Genomic DNA, 21,468 nt, shown 5'->3' with positions numbered 1-21,468 from the left:
AGTTGGCAGCACGTATAAAGCCGATGCTACTCCGAAATGCCTTTAATATCATGTGTTTTTAACTGGAAAAATGTTTGGCATTATCATTAGAGGAACAATGACCGTAGCATTACCAACCGATTAAGGAAGCACATTCGGAAGCGACTATACATGAACAATGTTTGGCCATAACATACGAGTGAATTTTGATTACTTCGTAACTGCTTATCGCTTCCAAGTTTTATATGTTAGCTGATGCTCACAACATCCGGCAGAAGCATATTTAATTAAAAACTTATGGGTATATTAGAGATATTACACATAGGCGAACATTATTAAAATATTAATAGACTTGCGCTATCTTTAAAGCTCGACTATGCTAACCTCTAGGCTCAGCCACATCAGTGTGGTGATATGTATACAATCTATGTAACTGCGTGGTCTGTCCTCAGTAACTTTCCCGAGTATTTCCTTCTGTTTAATTGATGTGCATTTCGTCTGTGTCCTGATATGTAGGCATTATTTTCATTCTTCTTGTAAGACTGTGTGGTCATAAACTAAGTGATAGAAAGAAACAAAACCATATTATGTAACGATTAACATACAACGTAATTATCAGTGTTCTAACCAAAAAAGTTAAGAGCATCTTGCAGTATTATGAATTGAATCCTAAAATAATCAAGAAAAGTTCCATTAAAAGTGAAATGATTGATTTTCGATCCACGAATAACCTGGTCCAGCAACAACCCTAATGTTTCAAAATTGCATTGTCCAAAATTCCCTTGAATAATTCACAAACGTCCAATAATAATAGTATATACCAATGGGCACACTGTAGTTCAAATGAATAACACTAACAAATGCAAATGTATATTCTCAAATTATCTAAACACATCATTAAAAATATGTGCAGGCTGATTTCAATATATGGGACGGGAATCCGAAATAGGAATGTATGCTAAAGGAATACACATGTCGATCCTTTCCATATATATGCAACATCAAGACTCTATTACGATTACCTATCATAATCCACCTCATATGACTAATCTAACTACTCAATCTAATATTTCAAAATGCCCATTCATGTGACCAAATTCATCCAGCCGAAAATGACTTAAAACCTGCCATCCATGTACAAATACACAACAGTTTTCCACAGGTTGTATTATTAGAAACCTGATAACATATCTCTATAGATCATATGAGATCTACACTCTTCAGATATTGGACCGCTCCGGGTGGCCTAGTGGTTAAAGCGTCGGCCTGGAATGCAAAGGTCGTGGAATCAAACCAAGTTCAAGTCATACCAAAGACTTATAAACATTTACTAGCAACTGCATCTATAGGCGCTCAGGATAATGTGATTGGGTGGGGCATCGTGTTACATGTCTGCGGCATGATGCCCCAATGCTAAACATCAATATAAACTGTCACATCCTAGCAATATGACACACAACAATTAAAGCGATGTTAAACAATCTAAATTCAAATCAGATGTAAAAGTAGAACTGTATCCTCCAGTAAAAAATATCTATAAATATATACTATACAGATGATGATTGCAATTTATAATAATGCAAACTGCACATAATATAGATAAATTCATGAAAAAGATTTAAAAAACATTTATAAATACAATGCACCCTAACACTTCATCCTTCCAATAATATAGCAAGACTCGATAGATCCTCCTAGAGGTCATATTCAGCAGATTTAACTATACTATCGCATTAAACTTGTACCCTTTTGTCCATGCCTGCCGTAAAGTCTGTTAATATTTATGGTAGAATAATAACATTATAATCAACATGCTCAATTAATTCCGTTTCTACATTGTTGTACGATCATTGTATATTTGAAATATACTGCTTTAAGATATTTACATGCATGATCTGTCTGCACACTAAACAAGTCGCTGAGGCAGTAGAAGAGGCCCTTTAATGTGTTTATCTGCGCGTCAATCTAGAGAAAGACATCATTGTTTTGAAGCCTCTGCAGTTTTTGGTCTGCAATGGTTTACTGTGAATGGTACTCTCAGTTCGGCACATTTAGCCAGGAAGAGTATGATCCACTGTACACCTCATATCTCTGAAAAGGCAAAGTTGTTTCAGTAAAACTGTCTGACAGAACTTTGCATCGTTTCATTTTCTTTGAGCTTTTCCTAGGCAGCACCTTCATATCCTCCTCCGTCACAATATAAGTGATACGATACACTCTCAACTTTGGCTAATAGTGATCGGGGAGGGGGTAGTTATAGGTAAGTTCGGTACCGCGAACAAGGTTAAAGTGCGCATTCGTGTCACCCCAAAACTCCACTTTGACTATTTGCTTGACTATTGTTTATGGTTGCTGGTAGAAATTTGACCTACCTAACCATTGTCTTGTCTAAGGGTTGTACCAACCTGGCATTTATCATTTTTAAAAGATAGTGTACTTGTATATGTCTACCAAAATAGAATGTAATCTTGACGAGGAACATATTTTATAGAGAATCACAAGGAACTGCGGTACATCTGTAGAAATTAGCTAGTAGTCCCCTGCGTTATGTATTTCCATTTTGCCAGATTCAGTTTACCTTTGACAAGCAAAGCTCTCATTCAACTCCATGTATTAACCTACTCAGCCTATAAGAGATGAAGCGTCAATGTGTTACACAGTAGTGTATTTTTTTTCGTCGTATTCTGAAATGTACTGTGTAAATACCAAGCCTTTTGTATGAACAATTCAGACGGTGTAGTGCAGAGTCTGTATTGTTTGGAGACAGTTTTAAGATATCGTAAACCATCAAACATGTGTTGTGTTCCAGACAGAAAGAAATTAAGTAGGCAATATAAACTTATGTTCTTCACATACTAAGTGCACCTTGGTAAATAAATATTCAGAATACATTCCGTAGTTTATTTATACGATTCTAGTTATGCCAATCGTAAGACAATTACAACAATATTTAGAATAATATAGACGGTGAATGTAAAATCGATACAGAACGAAATATGAAAAACATTTCATTCATCGACAATATCATCGGTGATTGTTTAACGATAGAAGGAACACATAGCAGTCCAAAAAGAACAATTTGTTTCGTAGATCTCTTAAATTCATGAAACAATATATTGGAATGTTGATTGCATATATTAGCGATTAGAACATTTTTAATTGAGGAACAAGCTGAAAAAATATAAGATCAAACTTTATACGAACGACATACACCGATATGAATACATGAGAAGCATTAAAAATTAACGAAACAGCGATACTTTTAACAGAAGAGGTTTATTTGAATTTGAATGATTTAAAAATGAAATAAATGCCAATATGTATTGCAACGTAGTCAAATTTGGATCAGTTGGTAACATTTATAACGTTAGACCCTCGACGTTTCATATCCCTGATATCACACCTCTGTCTGATTTTTGTACATGTATGATAATTAGTAGATACATATAAATCAAACACAAAATCTAAGCTGTTTTATACCAAAATACTTACCTTTCTATCTTAACCTTTCCTTGAAGTTACCTTACTTTCTAGCTTTATCTTTTATGCAATTCGGCAGTTTTTCTGTAATCCTTCTAGTATTCATGAAGCTCGTTTCTGTGCTTTCAGATTAGTTTAAAGCACACAATCCGAAACAGACGTAAGCAAACATTATACAATGAAACAGTATATGGGTAGTTATTACAGAAGTAAGCTTCAATACCAAGAGATTGTGAGAGAATGGTTGAGTATTTAATGAAATAATTTATTTGAAAATAAGAAAAAGGTTACCATTAAGACAAACATTAAAAAAACAATTGAAAGAAAACAATTGTTAAAATAATCGCTTCCATTGCTGCAAGTCAATAATTGACATTGACATATGAGAGGTTTCCTCCATTGTGGCCTATTGTTTCATATTACCCGTGTTAGAACTAATTGGGGTGTTATTTCCTTATTGTATCACAATTGCCTACGTTGTTATTTTTGTCACTTTTACTTAGTTCCCCAGTTAGTTGATATTGGTGTAAGCAAGTGTCCTTGCATGAACATATTGAAGTTGGTTTTAATACTAACTGTTTAGTAATGTAACCTGGTAAAAAAACATCAAGAGCAAACATAATCTTCATATATTATCTTGGCGCACCGTGAGCAGGCAAGAAAAATATCCGTCGACTACGAGAGGTTGTTGTAGCAATTGATGTGGATCCGTTAATCCGTTCAAACATATAAAGCATTTTGTCAATCTTTCCCATTCCCATAGCCCAATACTAAATAGCTACGTCATATGCTAGGTCAGCATGTGTTGTGTTTCAACGTAAAATATTGTTTTACATTAATTCTGGCTACATTTTGTTTTATTGTTGTAGACTGTTATACATTTATTGCAAGCTATGAGACGTTTTGAGCGTAGCTAAATTTAGATTCGAATCCTTACTCATATCGGCACGTAATTTTACTTCCTCATGCCGTACTCCTTTAACAATCATTCGTTTGAGATTATGCTTGCTTCATACAAGCCAAATATGTAAACACATTCTATGTATATTTTTATACTGATAGTATTGCTTTAAACGTATGTTTAACACATATCTTATTAGTGGTACAGCTGTCAAAACATTATATTTCTATCATTATTGTATGATTTTAAGGACATTTCCATTTGTGCACCTTCATATTTAGCTTGATATTTGCCCTTGGATGTAGGTTGCATTTATGATTATGGTAATTCGTAAATATTTTGACATGCTCTTTTGACATTATAATGTTCTATCCAAGTTAAGAATCAATTTGGAATCTATTTTGCTAGTATTGATATATAATTTGAGATTACAATGAGCTTATTGTATTTTTAGACTAAAACACGTCCTAGGGAGTATTAAGAATAAATTTAATGATATTCTGGATTATATCATAGTGATATATCAAAACATTCAAGAATATGGGCATTCATTCGGAACATTCTATTATTTTCTTTTTAATGGAAATTTATGTGCATTTGGTACTTAATTCACAATATTGTATGTATTAAAGTTATTCTTAACTATATAGGACCTGCTGCTTTTTTCATGTTCTGCTATTTAGTTTAAGACAATATAGTCGAAACAAAATGCATTGGTACGCCAGGGATATTTCAGAGGTATTAAACATTGCCTTTTGAATCTTACATCGACATTGTTTGAGATTTGCAGAGTCCCTTGTAAAGATTTGAAAGTCTCATATTGTTCACATTATGTTGTAAAATGTAGGGAACATTGTTTTAAAAGTTCCTTAAACTTGCCAGATATTGTGACATTTTGGAAGTGAAACCCCTTTAATTATCATAATATACAAGATGTTTTAGACCAATATATGATGGGATACAAGTTATCAGGGGTTGGTTAGTAAGCCTGACTCTGGTTAGGAATTACAGATAAAGTTCTTGAAATATCATCCTCAGAAAATAAATTATGTACTTGAACTTACAGACAGAGGCAAATAAATGGCATATGCAACTAGAGCCGGCGAGCTAATAAGAGAAAGGAATGCAAAAATGGTCGATGGGAATGTAACATTAAAAAGTGCACTTCCTTGCCAAACTAGTGAAGTTTACACTTTAATTTTATATAACAAAGTAGTGCTATCTTTTATGACGTTTAGGACTGCAGTTGGAAGGGTTGTGAGCTCGTACGCATTAAATAGACAAATGTTTACATATTGAAGAAAAGACACTTGATAAAATCATGTCAACCTTGCAAGTGAAAAGTACACCTATTTGATAAATGGTGACTTGCCAAGGTGGTTGATCATCACTTACGATGAGTTCAGACATCGCATTGCAATGAAAGAGTTCCAGAGCTCCATCCATAATGATTGTAATAAGTACCATGATGAGCACATGAAGGTAACATCGGAAATCGCAGCTCGCAAAGCTCGGGAATATTTCTCGGCTCACAATGTTTCATGTTTTTAATAGGTCTTCTCAGACGACGTTTAGGTAAAATCATCTCCGTCTCATAACAGTAACTCAGTATCTTTACGAAATCAAATAACTGATAAGGCTGATCAGAAAACCTTATATGTTCATGTTAGCACTTCTTGCAAAAAGACAGAGCACGTCAGTTCCGATTTGGACAGGATGTGAAAATAGCAGAATGCAAAAAGACAGAGACAATCCAATTAATCTTCTTACAAAGGGTTTAAAGTCATGGTTTCGTGTCATAAGTATACCATTTGGTCCAACAAACCCCAGTCTGATTGCAATATGTATATGTTACTGCATTTGCATGGGAAAATATGAACGAGCATTTTTTTTATCAAAATACTGCACGACCTTGGGGGTGAAGTATATCTATCCGAAAAAACTGAATTCATATTTCCCATACAAATGCAGTAACCAATTTCTTATATGCTCATTTTCTTATTCTACCTAAGGCTTAATTATATAAGTAAAATATACTGCAATAATCAAGGTAACTGAATACATGCCTTATTCAAAGCCAAATAAACATGTTTACATTCATCATTAAACAAAAGCAAAATAATTAATGCGCACATAACTCCGCCCAGATAAATTTGAACTTAGTCGCGCGCTAGAGATAAGATTCGAGAGACAATTACGTTCTGGTCTACTTAAAACTGAAATTTGGAGTCATATTGTGAATGAATGCGCATAGCAACTACGTTTCCATTTAGTCAGAAATGAATAGAATTTGGTATTGTTGTCGATTCTACTAAATTTCCTGATTATGTACTAGATTTATATGTGTCAATTCTAAATGAAATAAATCGAATTGAAGCAGCGAGGGAGAAGCGTGTTGACATCTGCAAGTGTGTTTCTGTTTTATCATTGAATGTTTGAAATCATAATATGGAAAAATATGATGTCTTTCACTTGCAATTATCAAAAAATGCTATGGAATTCAATATTTATTTCATTTTGAGTCAAATGAGGAGGATGCAAGTGCATTTGGAATATAGTCGAAATTACCGATCACTTTTAAAATATGTAATCAGTCTTGAGAACCGACGACATGGCACATGTAATTCAGATTTGCAGATCTAATGAAGTACATTTTGAGGCAATTCAGGATGTAAAACTGTAAATATATTATTTTGCCATTCTTATTACCATCTAAAGAAGAGAGTTTATACCTTCTCACGTGCACGTTATTTGTAGGTACCCATCAATGTTATAAAATCTGGTTTCTAGCGCCCGCCTAAATTCGAAACATTGTATCAAATAAGTTAACGCGGAAGGTAGTAAAGCAGCCGGTATGAGGCAGTCCACGAAACATCTGCTTTATTTCATTCAAAAACAACTTTAATCAGCCAAAACGTAAACCGCATACTACGTGAGTGTACATGATCTGTTTACAAATCAAAAGTGCTGGCGTCTGTGTCCATTATTTGTTTACAATAAAATGTAGTTCCTTCATGTGTGCAAAATGAAATGAACGCGTGATAAATATCATAAAATACTGGCGATTCTGACAATACAAAGTTAACGGAGCGTATACTAAGGAAAATTATGGATAGAACTTATTGATGTTTTGCTAAGCCTAACCTTATTGCATCAAATAAAGGAAATAAGAGTTGGTTAGAAATTTTTGTAATCAGATACTACTCATTTGTCGGAGATGTCTTCTAGTGAAAGTGTTATTGTTGCGTGCGGCTTTGTAATTATTTGTCTACATTTGTCAATTTGCCATCAGATCTTTATATCAGTCAAACATGATAATTTAGTGCAAGGCAATGACCTAGCTGGATATATGGTCAGGGTTAGTCCATATGTAGTTGACAAGTCTTATTTTGATCAGACTGGTGATCCTGTGGAGAGTGAAATCCTTGTTTTTATGTCCCGCTCATGCAGGTAACATACCAAGGGAAGAGCTTTTTAAATTAATAGTGATGATGCAATTGTTCCTTTAGCTGACACGTTTATTGAACAGTTTTTGATTAAGGTCATGTGTGCTTCTGGTATTGATCAATCCAGAGGAAATGATAGAAGTCATCTTCTTTTTACCACTTATTCTTTTAATTTGGGTGAACATAAGAGAATCACTCATTGACGAATAGGATCAAGGTCCTGGTATGTCCTTTACATTCAGAAGTATACTGACGTACTTGAAGTCACGATAGTACTAATTTATTCTTTTGTGAAACAAAGGGTCCATATTACTTAATGGAGAATACAGGTGGTACCCACTGGTTATGAGTGATCAGTGAGCTACCGTCAGAAAATTATTACTATAGTCCACGACACTTCCTTGTCTTGTCATTTTGGAATCAATAAGACTTATCGAAAGATTTTGAATGCTTTTCATTGATTAACGATTAGAAATGAGTTTTATAAATACAATAGATTTTATCACACTTGTTGAATTGTAGGATATCTCAATCAGACGATACAAAAGACTCTTATGTAATCTAGGGAATTGGGCAACTGATTAGCATAATCGTGTTAGATCGTATCGGTCGATTGCCAAACGACAAATCAGCCAACCAATACGTGTTGATCATAATTTGTCCGTTCACAAGATCTCCAGAGACAGCTCTTTTCGTAAATGTTAAAATTAGAATTATGTGTGTACTTTTTGGGGCCTTCCTAAATCAGTCCAGTCTGATGAAGAGCCGATGTTGTTTAATCTCTCGGGTATTTCAACAAATTATGTATGAATTATGCTTCAATCTTCAATTTAACAACTTAAACGAGAAGGGGCTTTGGAACAATTTAATCAAACTATGATGTGTATGATTCGGTCACCATGCTTTGATACAGAAATGAATTGGATTAGGGTCGTTCATTTGACGTTGTTTGTTGGTTGGAACCATTTCATGAGTCCCTTGGGTTTAGTCCATATTACATATTTTTGAAAGTACCTTCCTTGTCTCTTTGAATTTATTAAACGAGAAACTACATTTCAATGAAAATTGGAAGAACATTCTGCTTGATTATGTGTCTGATTTCAAACAGAAATTGTGATAGGGTTATGATATAGCAGCAAATCATCTTCACATTCCACGGTCAAGAGAAAATTATTTACTAAAACTTCTATTAGATAAATACGAACACATGTTTCCAGATGTTCCGATACGAACAAACAGAATGGACCATAACGTTGAAATTATGTCGTAAGTCTTCGCCTATGAAACAGCATCGTTACAGTTGAATCATCACTAGCGGGAATGTCTGAAAAATGAAATTATTTATTTGCTAGAAAATGTAATAGTACGTGGAATTCATAATGTATTATTGTGCCAACACTAGACACTACTTTCCTTATCTGCACTAAAACAGACTAATTTCAAATGGCGAGAAAGAGTAACTTCATTGAAAACTTAGAATTGCAAAATATGTCACCAAGTTTGACCTTTTGATCTGATTCTGGCAAATTCTTGACGCGGGAAGAGCAAATTAAATTTCGCAAGTGCACCTCCAGATGGAATTTATCAAAATAAACGCATGTTATTTTATATGCAAACTACGTTGTCAACATTCCAGCGTTAATAAAAATGATAACATCTGACCTATATATTTGTAATGCAAACACTGATGACGAGCTAATCTGCAATGCTACGTATAAAGATCGATTGTGAATCATTCGTAAATTATTTGATCCAGTATCGATGACAATCTGAAATGTGTTGCCGTACTTATATAACAGTTTCGAGACATATTGTGGGACAAGGACAAGTTAAATCTACTGAAGCGCAGGCCAAGGCTACCTCTGCATTCCCTGTGATATCAGTAAAACAGAAATTCATAATGCATATTGATATGGCTAGATATTATCGGACTTTGCTCAAAATTTTTCACAACTGCTGAACCTTGACAAATATATTAGGTTAACAAAGTTATTTTTTCCTGAAAAATATCAGAATAAATGTGAAAAATTAAAGGATATAATTAGGAGCGCACGAGTAATTTCTGATCAAAACTGAAGTCAGCTATTTAAAATGTATGGTGATATCAGCGATATAGGTTTTGATAGAATGCTGATTTAAAGAAAAAAACCTGGCTTGGAACAACCATAACGATATGTTGCAAAATTATTTAACAAGCACAGACTTTGACAATGCAACACCTTAAAGTGTATATTAGTTCAGGTCCTTCTCTGTATATTATAGCCAGTGATTACAAGTTCTTATTTTCAAAGTAAAAAACAAACTTAAATGATTGTTGAGATAACATTGTTTTGCTGGAACACTATTGATACATCAAGGAAACATATAATCGCACTGCAGAAGCACTTTCGTGAGTTTTGAAGTTTTGATTTGCATTTTGGTGTATTTTGTGTCATTCAGAAAGCATATTCCTTGTTAATTTAACTAGTATAGACTCAAATGAATGTGTAAAGAAAATTGTATTGCATATGTCTTTCTTTTCTGAATAAGGCTATACGTTGTGTATGTATAAATATATATATATATATATATATATATATATATATATATATATATATATATATATATATATATATATATATATATATATATATATGTATACACATATATATATACATATATATATACATATATATATATACATATATACATATATATTTACATATACATGCATATATACATGCATATATATATACATATACATATATATACAGACATATATACATACATATACATACATATATATATATACATAGATATATACATAGATATATACATACATATATATATGTGTGTGTATATATATATATATATATATATATATATATATATATATATATATATATATATATATATATATATATATATATATATATATATATATATATATATATATATATATGTATGTATGCATGTATGTATGTATGTATATACATACATGTTATCTGCCTAACTTTTGTCTATGATCTTTCGTTGTATTTTAAGATACTATTAATTTGCAAATATGCTATCATGGCCTTTTGACGTTAGGATGTTCTAAAATGCAAGGTTTGCTACACATTCTAACGTGTTATTATGTTTAATGTAAGAGGGAAGTCGTTATTCTCATTTAAAACAAGACCAAAAACAGAGCGCTATATCATACAACGAAATCTATGACGTCCAATAGATGGTGTAAAACACAGACTACTCTTCAAAAACAATTTGGTATGTTGATTGTTTAGACGTGAGACAATGTTTATAATTTCCGATACTGTTTAGAACAAAGATGAAGTATAATAGTATCTCGGGTGAATTAATCCGTCTGCAGTATGTTCTAATGATAACAAATCACGATTGATCATTTTTAGGGAATCGGATGAAATTGTACCCATTTTATATTTTTTTAAGAAGACAACTATAAGAAGAGAGGAAAAAGTATAATTGTTTCGGAAACAGTTGTTACACTGTATTATTAAACAAACAAAAAAAGAAATGCTATTATTGTTATGTGTCTACTGCTTGCCTTATATATGGATTTAACTTAAACAATGTCCATGACATTTCCGCAACATTAACAAATGTCACACATACCCAAGTATGGTTTCTAAAGACAGCTGAATGTTATTTAAGACCGAAAAGTAATATATCCTTGATGCCAGTGAACAAAGGATACATTTGATCGACTGGGTGAAAAATGCATTATTTTCCTTAGCAAGATGAAATATATTCGCTATCCACACGATAGCAGACAAATCCTGTTTTTATTATATGATTCAACGTATTGTCTATTGTACGATGTACTGTGGGTGTAGTCTATAGATCATTTTGAAGCATTACATATCTTACTAAATCATGTGCGATGCCACGGTTTACCGATTATTGTTTTGCGATTATTCACAAACAATACGCAAACAGTAATACAAACTCCTTCCAAATTTAAAGTAAAATACCACATTAGGAGAAACAATTATACGTACCCAGTTTAATATATAATGGAGTCGAATTTAAAGTAAAACAGCGGGCTTACCACACTGCGACATAAGCATGTGAAAATAACTTTTGAATTATATGTTGTCACTTCAGTGAATTATCATTGTTATTTTACTTTGTTACGAGCCTAGGCTCTTAAAAAATGTAACAAAACAAAAAGTAAAGTGAAAGAGAGTAGTAAAATTTTAGAAATTATTTATTTCCTTAGAAAAACAAGTTAAATTGAGGAAACGAACTTACGATTTCAGGAATCGAACCCAAAAATATTCTAAGAATTACGAGATAGAAGTCATAACAATAAAAAGTCATAATAAAACTGAGTTCGAATCCCAATGAAATCCAAAGTGGAACTTGATGAGGTATGCAGTTTGAATTCTGTATAAATTTTGATAAATGTCCTAGTCCAAGAATTAATTTAGAGCACAAGTATTTTCAGGTCAAAAACTGACTTGGAATCCAAATAATTTGCAAACAAATAATATAACTAGCCCACAAATTGGTTGCGACATAAAATTATTTGATTTCTTAAGTGCCATGGCAAGAATGACTATTAATTCTCATAAAGGATATTAATAAATCTAGCTACAATGCAAATAGATGTCCGGATGTGGGTCAATCATCTGGGAAAACCTAACTGATCTGTGTCATTTGACATGTAGGACATCTATGGCCTTTGTTCCACTTTATGAATCTAGCTCTGAAAAAGAATAACAAAAATAAGAAATTGTGTTTACAAGAAACCACCGCTGGTTTTCAGTCAAAGTCAGGAACTATGTCAGCATTAGGTAAAAAGTTACTAGCATTAGTTTGAAAATAAAGATGTCATAACTGACTTATATTTCAATAAACTGATCTATATTCCAGTAAATAAAGTTCCATTACAATAGCATGTAATGGAATGAAAACAATTAAAACTAACAAACAAACAATTAAATTAAATCAAATATAAATTAAATATAATATACATAGCAACTTGGAAATCTATTATCTCACGGCCCTGCATATAATAAATATTTAGATTTTAATGATTTATAGAATCTTGAAATAATTTGCCTGTAACTTAAGTTTCGAAATTTATTAATCATAATGTTCGTGATTAAAACTAAGTCTGATCGTATTGTCATGTCACATTGATCTTAAACTAAGCAACAAAAAAAATAAATTCCACAAAATAATATATTTCCTTAGAATACAAATTAAAAAATTAAAAGTAACTTTGAGTATTACGTATTAAATCATAAATTGTCCTAAGTGTTATATAACAAGTCGAATGCAAAAGATTTCAAATGAATTCCAGTGCTATTCCAAATAAATTTGAGTGTGTTGATACTCCTGCAGCCACAATATTGTAATTTGACAGTGACCTGGAGTGTGCCGATGTGTTACAAGTCTAATGACGTATCATAATAAGAAAATCCAAAATATTCTTGTCTAGAATCACTATGACTACAAAGTAAATATCTTGTCCTAATATATTCTTAAGCACTTTGTAACTCTAGTGAATAAATTAATCCACCCAAGCTAGGATGGGAATACAATAACTGACTGATTCTGCTTCAGATATTAAGCAAGAATGTTCAACTTTAACACAAACGAGACTTTAAAACCCTACTTTACCTATGTCACATTTATCTTTTCTGGAAACATTCTCACTTAATGGAATTTTCCATTCTAGTAGATTTTAAGGTCAGAATCAAGACCCTAAGTTTTATTTCAAATTCAGGTGAACACGTTTGTCTGCTCAAAACATATCTTCAACACAACATATACTGACTCTGCAGACGTGATGTTACACGAATAACACGTGAAATGAGAATCAAAGACTGCACTGTCTGAATACTTATCAACGGGTAAGAGGGCTCAAAGAAACCAATTTACACTACTTCTGAGTGCTATCGTCAAAGAACACATATGATTGAGCCCATCCAATGGGATATAACATAAGTCCTGCAAGATACCACCTGACCGACTGATCCAATGTGAAAAAGCCTGAATTTTGTAAACATATTTACTAGCAGCTCTTCTATTAATAGTTGTCGACATGTGCACATAAGTAATTTTTTATTACTTAATATATGAAAGTCAAAATCATGTTCCAGAAGTTACAAAAATATATAGAAATACGTAACACTATCAACATCGACAGAAACATTTATTTTTTTAATATGAATTTACATAATGTGTTCGCACGTCATCAGGTGCATATCACTGAAAGTATCATATATCATTGAGATACCACGAGATGTAAGACTTTATTAAAAGGAAACGATCTTTGCCGAGTTTCTTTCAATGAAACATTTATACAGCTAGTGTATTTTATTTAGATTTCAAACAAATACTTATAATTACATTTCCAATAATGTCCAGATTTATTACTAAACAGTGTATTGACGGAGTAAATGAATTAACCACTTTCCTGTCCATGGTGTCTGCATCAAAATTTAGGCCTTCACATTTTGCAGCTGATTACAATCATTGTTACGTCACGTTCACTGTAATACTGATTTTAAATTTGGAAACTACCGTGAATTATACTAAAAATCGATTTTTCAATTGTGCTGAAGTGATATAATAGACTAAAGTCTTTTATTATTGACCATACAAATCGTAACACTATCCCATCAAACATCATTCGAATTAGTTTTGTTTTGTTCGTTTCTCTAGCAATTGCCAGGGGAAAGTACAATAATCTGACGAAATTTAGATCAATGCCAAGTCTCGGACATGGAAGTGAATCAACCTGGTAAACAAGCTACGGCACATTCCACAGGCAAACAGAAGACATCATCATTATCTTTTCTAAACATTTTGCAAGTATTTTTATATGTAATGGATTCTGCTGAGTATAGATTGCTTCGTAATTATTCAGTGATATGCATCTGCACAAAGTACATTTGCACAGAAAAGAAGGACGTTAGACGTTTTTTAGGGAATGAGACATTACCCTACAAGTGGCTTGAGTATTGAGTCAATTAACAGTGTCTTGACATAAAAACGAATAATTCACTTTCAGCTTTAACCAACATAAGCATATTAAGTCTTTAGTGCATTGTGAAATTACTAGAAAATACTGTAAATGAGAATAACTGGTCAGCCATTTATGGTTTTGGAAGCAAATTCTTTCTGCGTTTCTGAATTTATAAACTCCTAATATATGTCATGCGTCCATAAAATGATGAAGATGGCCAAGATATAATGGATTAAGAATGTATTTCTTTTATTTATAAGTATAGGGAGACGAAAAACAATAATTATAAGTTACTGCATTTGTAAGGGAAAATTTTAAAAAGGTTTGTTTGTATCAGCAAAACTGCACGATGTTCTGAGTATAGTAATAGTCCGACAAAAGAGATATACTCATTTCCTTTTCTTTCCTAGGGCCTAATACTAAAGAAAACCATTACCAGAAAGAGAACATAATTGAACATATACACTATTTCAATATAAATACACAACCGTAGATTCACCAATATTAGGTAACAATAATAATGAGCACATTTAAACAATCAGAGCAGTTTGAATTTTAAAACATTCCCGTTCTGGTCTATTTAAAATTCAAATTTAAAGTCATATTTTAAATGAATGCGTATCGGAAACAAAACGTTTAAATTAGGTCTTGAATGGATGAATTTTGCTTTTTCTGATGATCAAACTAACTTATCGACTTTCTGATTATGATGAACAGGATTTATTGGGTCACTTTAGTGCAGCAAAGAGAGTGCAATTTTATTTGGAAAAGTAGTCGCAATTTCAGCACCATTTCTACAATTTGCACAAATGTTTTCAAATGTTTTGTATTGCTGCTGTTTGCATCGTATTGCAACAATTCCCGTACATCTAAAATCATTCTATTGTTTCCGTCCGTTTCATGTTCTTGTTCTAAATGTTTATTAGCTCTTTCCCTACTAATCCGGTTTGAAGTTGTCCGCTGTATATCTTTTGTAAATTCTTATCCTAGAAATTTTTATTTTACATTACTTGAGTATCACCACGTTTTTTATATAAATATTCAAATCCTGTGTCATGATAAAATAGTTATACCGTCTTTTTAAGGTACCAGGAGTGTTTTACCTTTGTACTCGTGCAGTGCTCTATTTTGACATTAAATGGTTATCATCTTTTCCTTCCTTTCTGTTCTTTTGCGCGATTTTAATGCAACTTCAGTCATCAGAACCTCTTAAATACATTGCTCCGATTAATGTGCATGATATGCCTGTGTTCCCTGCACATTCGTTCGGTTAGATATCAAGTTTATTTGGAAATAAACTAAATGATGATAAGATACGTTACGAAAACCAAAGAAAACATGTTTCAAGCATAAGTTAATGATTAATTACTTTTACAAAGAGATATATAATGTCATAAAATCCATTGATTCAGCTAATTTGACCAATATTTTTGAAAGATGACATGCTATTAACGCAAACAATCAAGGCCAAAAATCAGTTGAATTCATTTAGGTCAGATCAAACATTAATCGTATCATGAAACGAAAAGGCAGAACTAAAGGCAACGGGGAAATAAATAGCACACAACATGTTTATGTCAGGTGGCATCTGAAATAACAGGTGCGTGATAAAGATCTAAAGCTATTCAAAATTCGCCATGCATTTAATGGAAACAGAACAGTCACAAATGCAACATCAGACAATGACCAGAAAGTCATAAACAGCTTCGCCCAACACCTATCAAAGGATATAACCAAAGGCACCAACTGCCCATACTGGTCTGTACCAGAAGATCTTAAGCATGTCTGCAACGCCTGCCCAAGATATAAGAGCCATATGCACAACTAAAGAGTGGATCGCCATATGTATATCCAGACTTCCTAGAGCAAACCAAAACCAGAACTAGTACAAGTACCTACAATAGTAGCATCACTGCGTTCCTCAAGGGCATTGACAAGTACGGTAAAGTATAGACAAAGGACACCCGAAAACACACACTAAATGTGATTAGTCGTGATGTGGCCCTTAAAAGGAGCCATCATGATTGATATAGGGATATAGAACCTGCATCAGTTGTGAAAGTTATACATGCCCCTACAACGTCACAACGCTATGTCTATTAAATTTGCAAGCAATGTAAATAACAGGCTACAAAGATCCCAATAGTACATTACAACTTAACAACAAGGCAATATAAAATATTAGCTCATAGTAATGATTAATATCAGGCCCCTGAAACGCGTTAGTTCTCATTCAATGTAAATTAATGGCCACAAACCCTTGAGTAACAGACTACAACTTAGCCAGAAAGCAATATAAAACGATAAAACAATGTAGCTAGTTACAATTTCGTAGTAACTAATATAATTATTATATGAGAACAGCACAACTTAATGTAGATATATAGCACACAAAAACCTATGCCACCAATACTGTCTACGTCCAAACGGTATGTGAGGATCTATCATATTACAACATAACTGGTCCCAAAGAAAAGTAGATATAACCATAGGCATCAAAATAGACCAAAATAAGATACATACCAATTATGGCCTTAAATTAACTCTATAACGTAATCTTAAACCCAGACTTATCCTGCCACGCTATACAATGCGGCAATAAATAGCGATGCATAGTAAATCCCTAGCTAATTATGTAAGACGGCCAAAGTCCAATCCATCAGGCCCACCGCACAAGTCAGAACTAAAATCTATCTACATATAGCCCTCCAAATTAACACATATTTCACAATAATGCCTAAAAAAAATTCCCTCATAAACCAACTCAGCAAGCTTTATCTCAAAATCTTTATACCCTATAACATAGCAAATGCACTTATTCTAGAAATCGCAAAAGGCGAAATTTATTTTGGAACATAGAGGTGGGAAAGTGCAGAGACCGATTACGCAACCCGAGCAGCCCCTTGTAAAGATTACCTTATCTACAACAACCCAAGGGGAAAACAAAGCCCAGGAACCACTCTGACATCATGAATATCAACATTTCCTAAAGGACAAGAAATTAATAATGGGCTAGGCAAAAGGCCAAGTCTATCCGGGAGGAGCAACTAGCGATAATAGCAGGATATATATATATATATATATATATATATATATATATATATATATATATATATATATATATATATATATATATATATATATATATATATATATATATATATATTCTAATTTTGTAAATACGATATGGCATTGTGCACTTTTTTACCCTGAGCAATTTTGGCACTGCATATTCGAACGATGGTGTATAATGTGAACTTTTGTCACTTCACAGTTTCGATGCTATATTTGCGAATGTCCCTATGCACACTTTTGTTCCCGTCAATAATCATACAGCAATAAACTGCTTCGGTGGCCTAGTGGTTAGAGCGTCTGCCTCGGATGCGGGAGGTCGTGGGTTCTAATTCCGGACGAGTCATACCAAAGACTTACACAAATGTTACTAACAGCAGCCTCGCTTTGGCGATCAGTGTTAAAATGTTAGTGTTAGGACTTGTCGGCCTGGTGTCAGGAGAATAGGACTGGGTGGAACATCATGGTACATGCCTGCGGCATGCTACCCCAGTGTTATACATCACTATAAACTGCCACACTGCAGACATCGCAGCGATATCACTGAACAAATATTAAAGCTACCTTAAAAATCCAAATCACACATACACATATACAGCAATAGTAACAGAAAACCGTTCCCAGTATAAATATATAGACCAATTATCATCGGATAACCCGTTTTTGCCATATAGCTTCTCCCCCACCCGCAAGTTAATATACGCATACCTGTTTTTAAAATGTCGAAATCTGCAGAAAGAACTCTTCAATGAGGTCCATAAGATGCTGGCCTCCAAACGTATAAAGAACAAAAGGAAAAATTTGAGAAAGCACTTGGAAAGATATCTGACATTACCGTTCTATATGGAGTGAGTTGACCTTATCTGCAGAAATAAGAGCAATGTAATTGAAGATGGCTAATTTATGCTAATCAATTTCATTTGCATCTGGAGATTCGAACAAATGCTTTATCTAACCAAATATAAATGTTCATGCTATTTGCTGATTTTTCATTATCTTAATGGCGGCAACTATTTTGTACACTTTTATTGTTCCCTCACTACAGTGTCGATAAATACATCCTCGTGTGTTTCGTATAATTCTACAATGATTTGTATTCGTATATGATTATATTCAATTTATAATAGGCATGTTTGCTACATATCATTATTTGTTTTAGTAAATATAAATATGTATAACCATAAAACTGCAACATCCGATTAATTATATTCTTATCTTTGTTTTACATAGACTCTTGAGTGCAGATTGAGTAAACGTGCGTAAGTACATATATTGTACAAATTGCATTGTAAACCTCTAAAGTGTCTGATCTAATAAATGTATAATTAGCATAATTTGTGTACCGATTATTGAACTAACTTTAAAGCTGACTGAAAACATTGCTGAATCAGTAAATAAATAAATGAAGGACTGTGAATGGGGTTTCTGTCCAGGAATTAACACAAATATACTTCGATGAAGGTCACACTATTCACCCATCATTATGAAGCATAGACAATAATATTCTCTTCTGAATTCAGGCAATTACCTCAAATCGGCTTCGCATTAAATAATATATCTGCGTAAAGGTGACAGCACGAGAAAACGACATTAATATTTCTTTTGAATGATGTCTACAATAATATGCAGTGTGCATATAAGACTCAAAATGTATTCACTCTGCTACTCACTCCCATTTTTATGACCAACGTTTCCGATCGCAATGCGCATGATATATTTTAGGTAATGTAGGAACAAATATGTATCATCAGCACGCTTAGAAGGGACGTTACTTCATGTGTTACAAGTTTAGTTATCTCTGCTGATCATCGGCAGTGAGACGCACCGACAATAACTTACGCGATCATCGTGCGTATAAACGTTTCTCAATTTACAAAATTGTTTACTTGTGTATTTTAGGGATCATTAAAACAACGAAAATGTTTTAGATGGCAGAAGCCAAAAACAACAGAATTATAAACATTGAAAATTAAAATATATTTTTTGTATTAACATATAAATGTTATCCTTATATCACAGTAGGCGATACTCGTTTTGTCTATGTTGCCTTATGTCAGTTCTATATTAGAATATCGTAGTCAGCACGTATTAAAAGCATGGAATCACAAAATAATTCAATATTCTATTAGAAATTGCTTTCTTGGAAGAATACAATACTGAGGGCAGTCTCTGAAGACCTCTTTTAAAATTGTAGCTTTCGAAACGCTGTCATATTTGAATGCCATTTTTATTTTGTTTGACAATTTGGTGCTAAAGAAGATATCTGCATATGTATTATATAACGAGAGAGTTGGTCTCTGAGGATGAAATGAAGACTTCGTGTTTGTTTTATAGCCTGAAAAGAACGTTTCATTATTACTCATTTGATACGTTGATATGGAACCGTTCTTCTTTCATAATGGAAGAAGGAGAAGAAAACAAATTATGATGATAAGTGGAAAGACAAAGAGTCAGGAGCAAATAAGATATTTTAACCAGCAATGATGAAACGGAATTGTAACACTAGGATTTATGTATGTCATGTACACGTTCATAATTATCTTGAAAAGACATAGAAGGGTTTTAAAATAACTTAAATATATTTGCAATGAGCTCCTTTGAAACATTGCAAATGAAAAGCTCGCCAAATAAAATATATTTATATTCACAGTGATTGTACTCATCTACACAAGACAACTTGGTTTCTTTCCGTAGTAAAATTGCCTGGAAATGATGCTGATGCACATCCTACATGAGGTCAAGACCATATGGAACACCCTGTCATGCCTCGGGGCACGTTGCTCCTCCCAGTGACTTGACAGCATCAGTGGGGATATCAATACTAGTGACAGTGGAGTCACTGAGGATTGTCGTGCCATATATTTACATTTCCATGCCTATCCCCACCACATTTCAGCCTCTTGATTATTACACATCTTAGTTATTTTTCCATTAAAACAAATACGCGTACCCAAATGCAAGACACTGAAGTAATCCATTATTGGTGTAGCATATGTTGAACATTTGTTTATGTCAATTCTTAACCAAAAGACTTTTATTAATGTGTTCCAAAGTATTAAACAACAAAATTTACTAACTTTATGTTTCATAAAATAGTATATATGTTTAGCTTATACTTATTATTTGTTTCTTATTGACGATTGTATTGATGCAGAACCAAAGCACACAGTCTCGTTTAAATAACTTGTAATACTATTATGAAATAATTGTTTGGTGTATTACACTAAAACCCTACGCAATAGAAAGAAAACCATACACATTGTGCTGATGTCCTGTCAGTGGACATAAGAAAGAAAATGATCATTGTGTGCATATAATATTATTTTCTGACAAGCGTACATTCTTGCCACATTAAAGGTGTGCAAAATAATCAATTCGTTTATGAGATCATACTATACTTTTACTTACGAAATTATTTCTGAGTCAGCAATAAACCTCAATGAAGTGTTACATTTTGCTAGCAAACTATTATTTATCGCCATATCAAACTGAATTTGGGGAACATAGTGTTGCCTTAATTAGACATTCGTTGCATATCTCACGGTTTATTGTGTTTGAGAAAATATGTTTTATCCTTTTATATAATTTTAATGCATCTTTGCAAATCCTGC

The 21,468-nt window shown here is 33.0% G+C and overlaps 1 long non-coding RNA gene across 1 annotated transcript in view; it reads right to left on the bottom strand.

Moving 5' to 3' along the window:
• Positions 1-11,995: 11,995 nt before the first annotated feature.
• Positions 11,996-21,468, bottom strand: part of LOC149776774 (uncharacterized) — a 40,996-nt gene continuing 31,523 nt past the window's right edge. The window contains exon 2 of the long non-coding RNA XR_016416116.1: positions 11,996-12,514. This is a non-coding gene — a long non-coding RNA (uncharacterized LOC149776774). The remainder of the gene's footprint in view (positions 12,515-21,468) is intronic.

Source organism: Sinohyriopsis cumingii, chromosome 18 (genome assembly GCF_028554795.1).
Source record: "Sinohyriopsis cumingii isolate HCF-2022 chromosome 18, ASM2855479v2, whole genome shotgun sequence".
Lineage (NCBI taxonomy): Eukaryota > Metazoa > Mollusca > Bivalvia > Unionida > Unionidae > Sinohyriopsis > Sinohyriopsis cumingii.
This window is presented reverse-complemented; position numbering and strand designations above follow the sequence as displayed.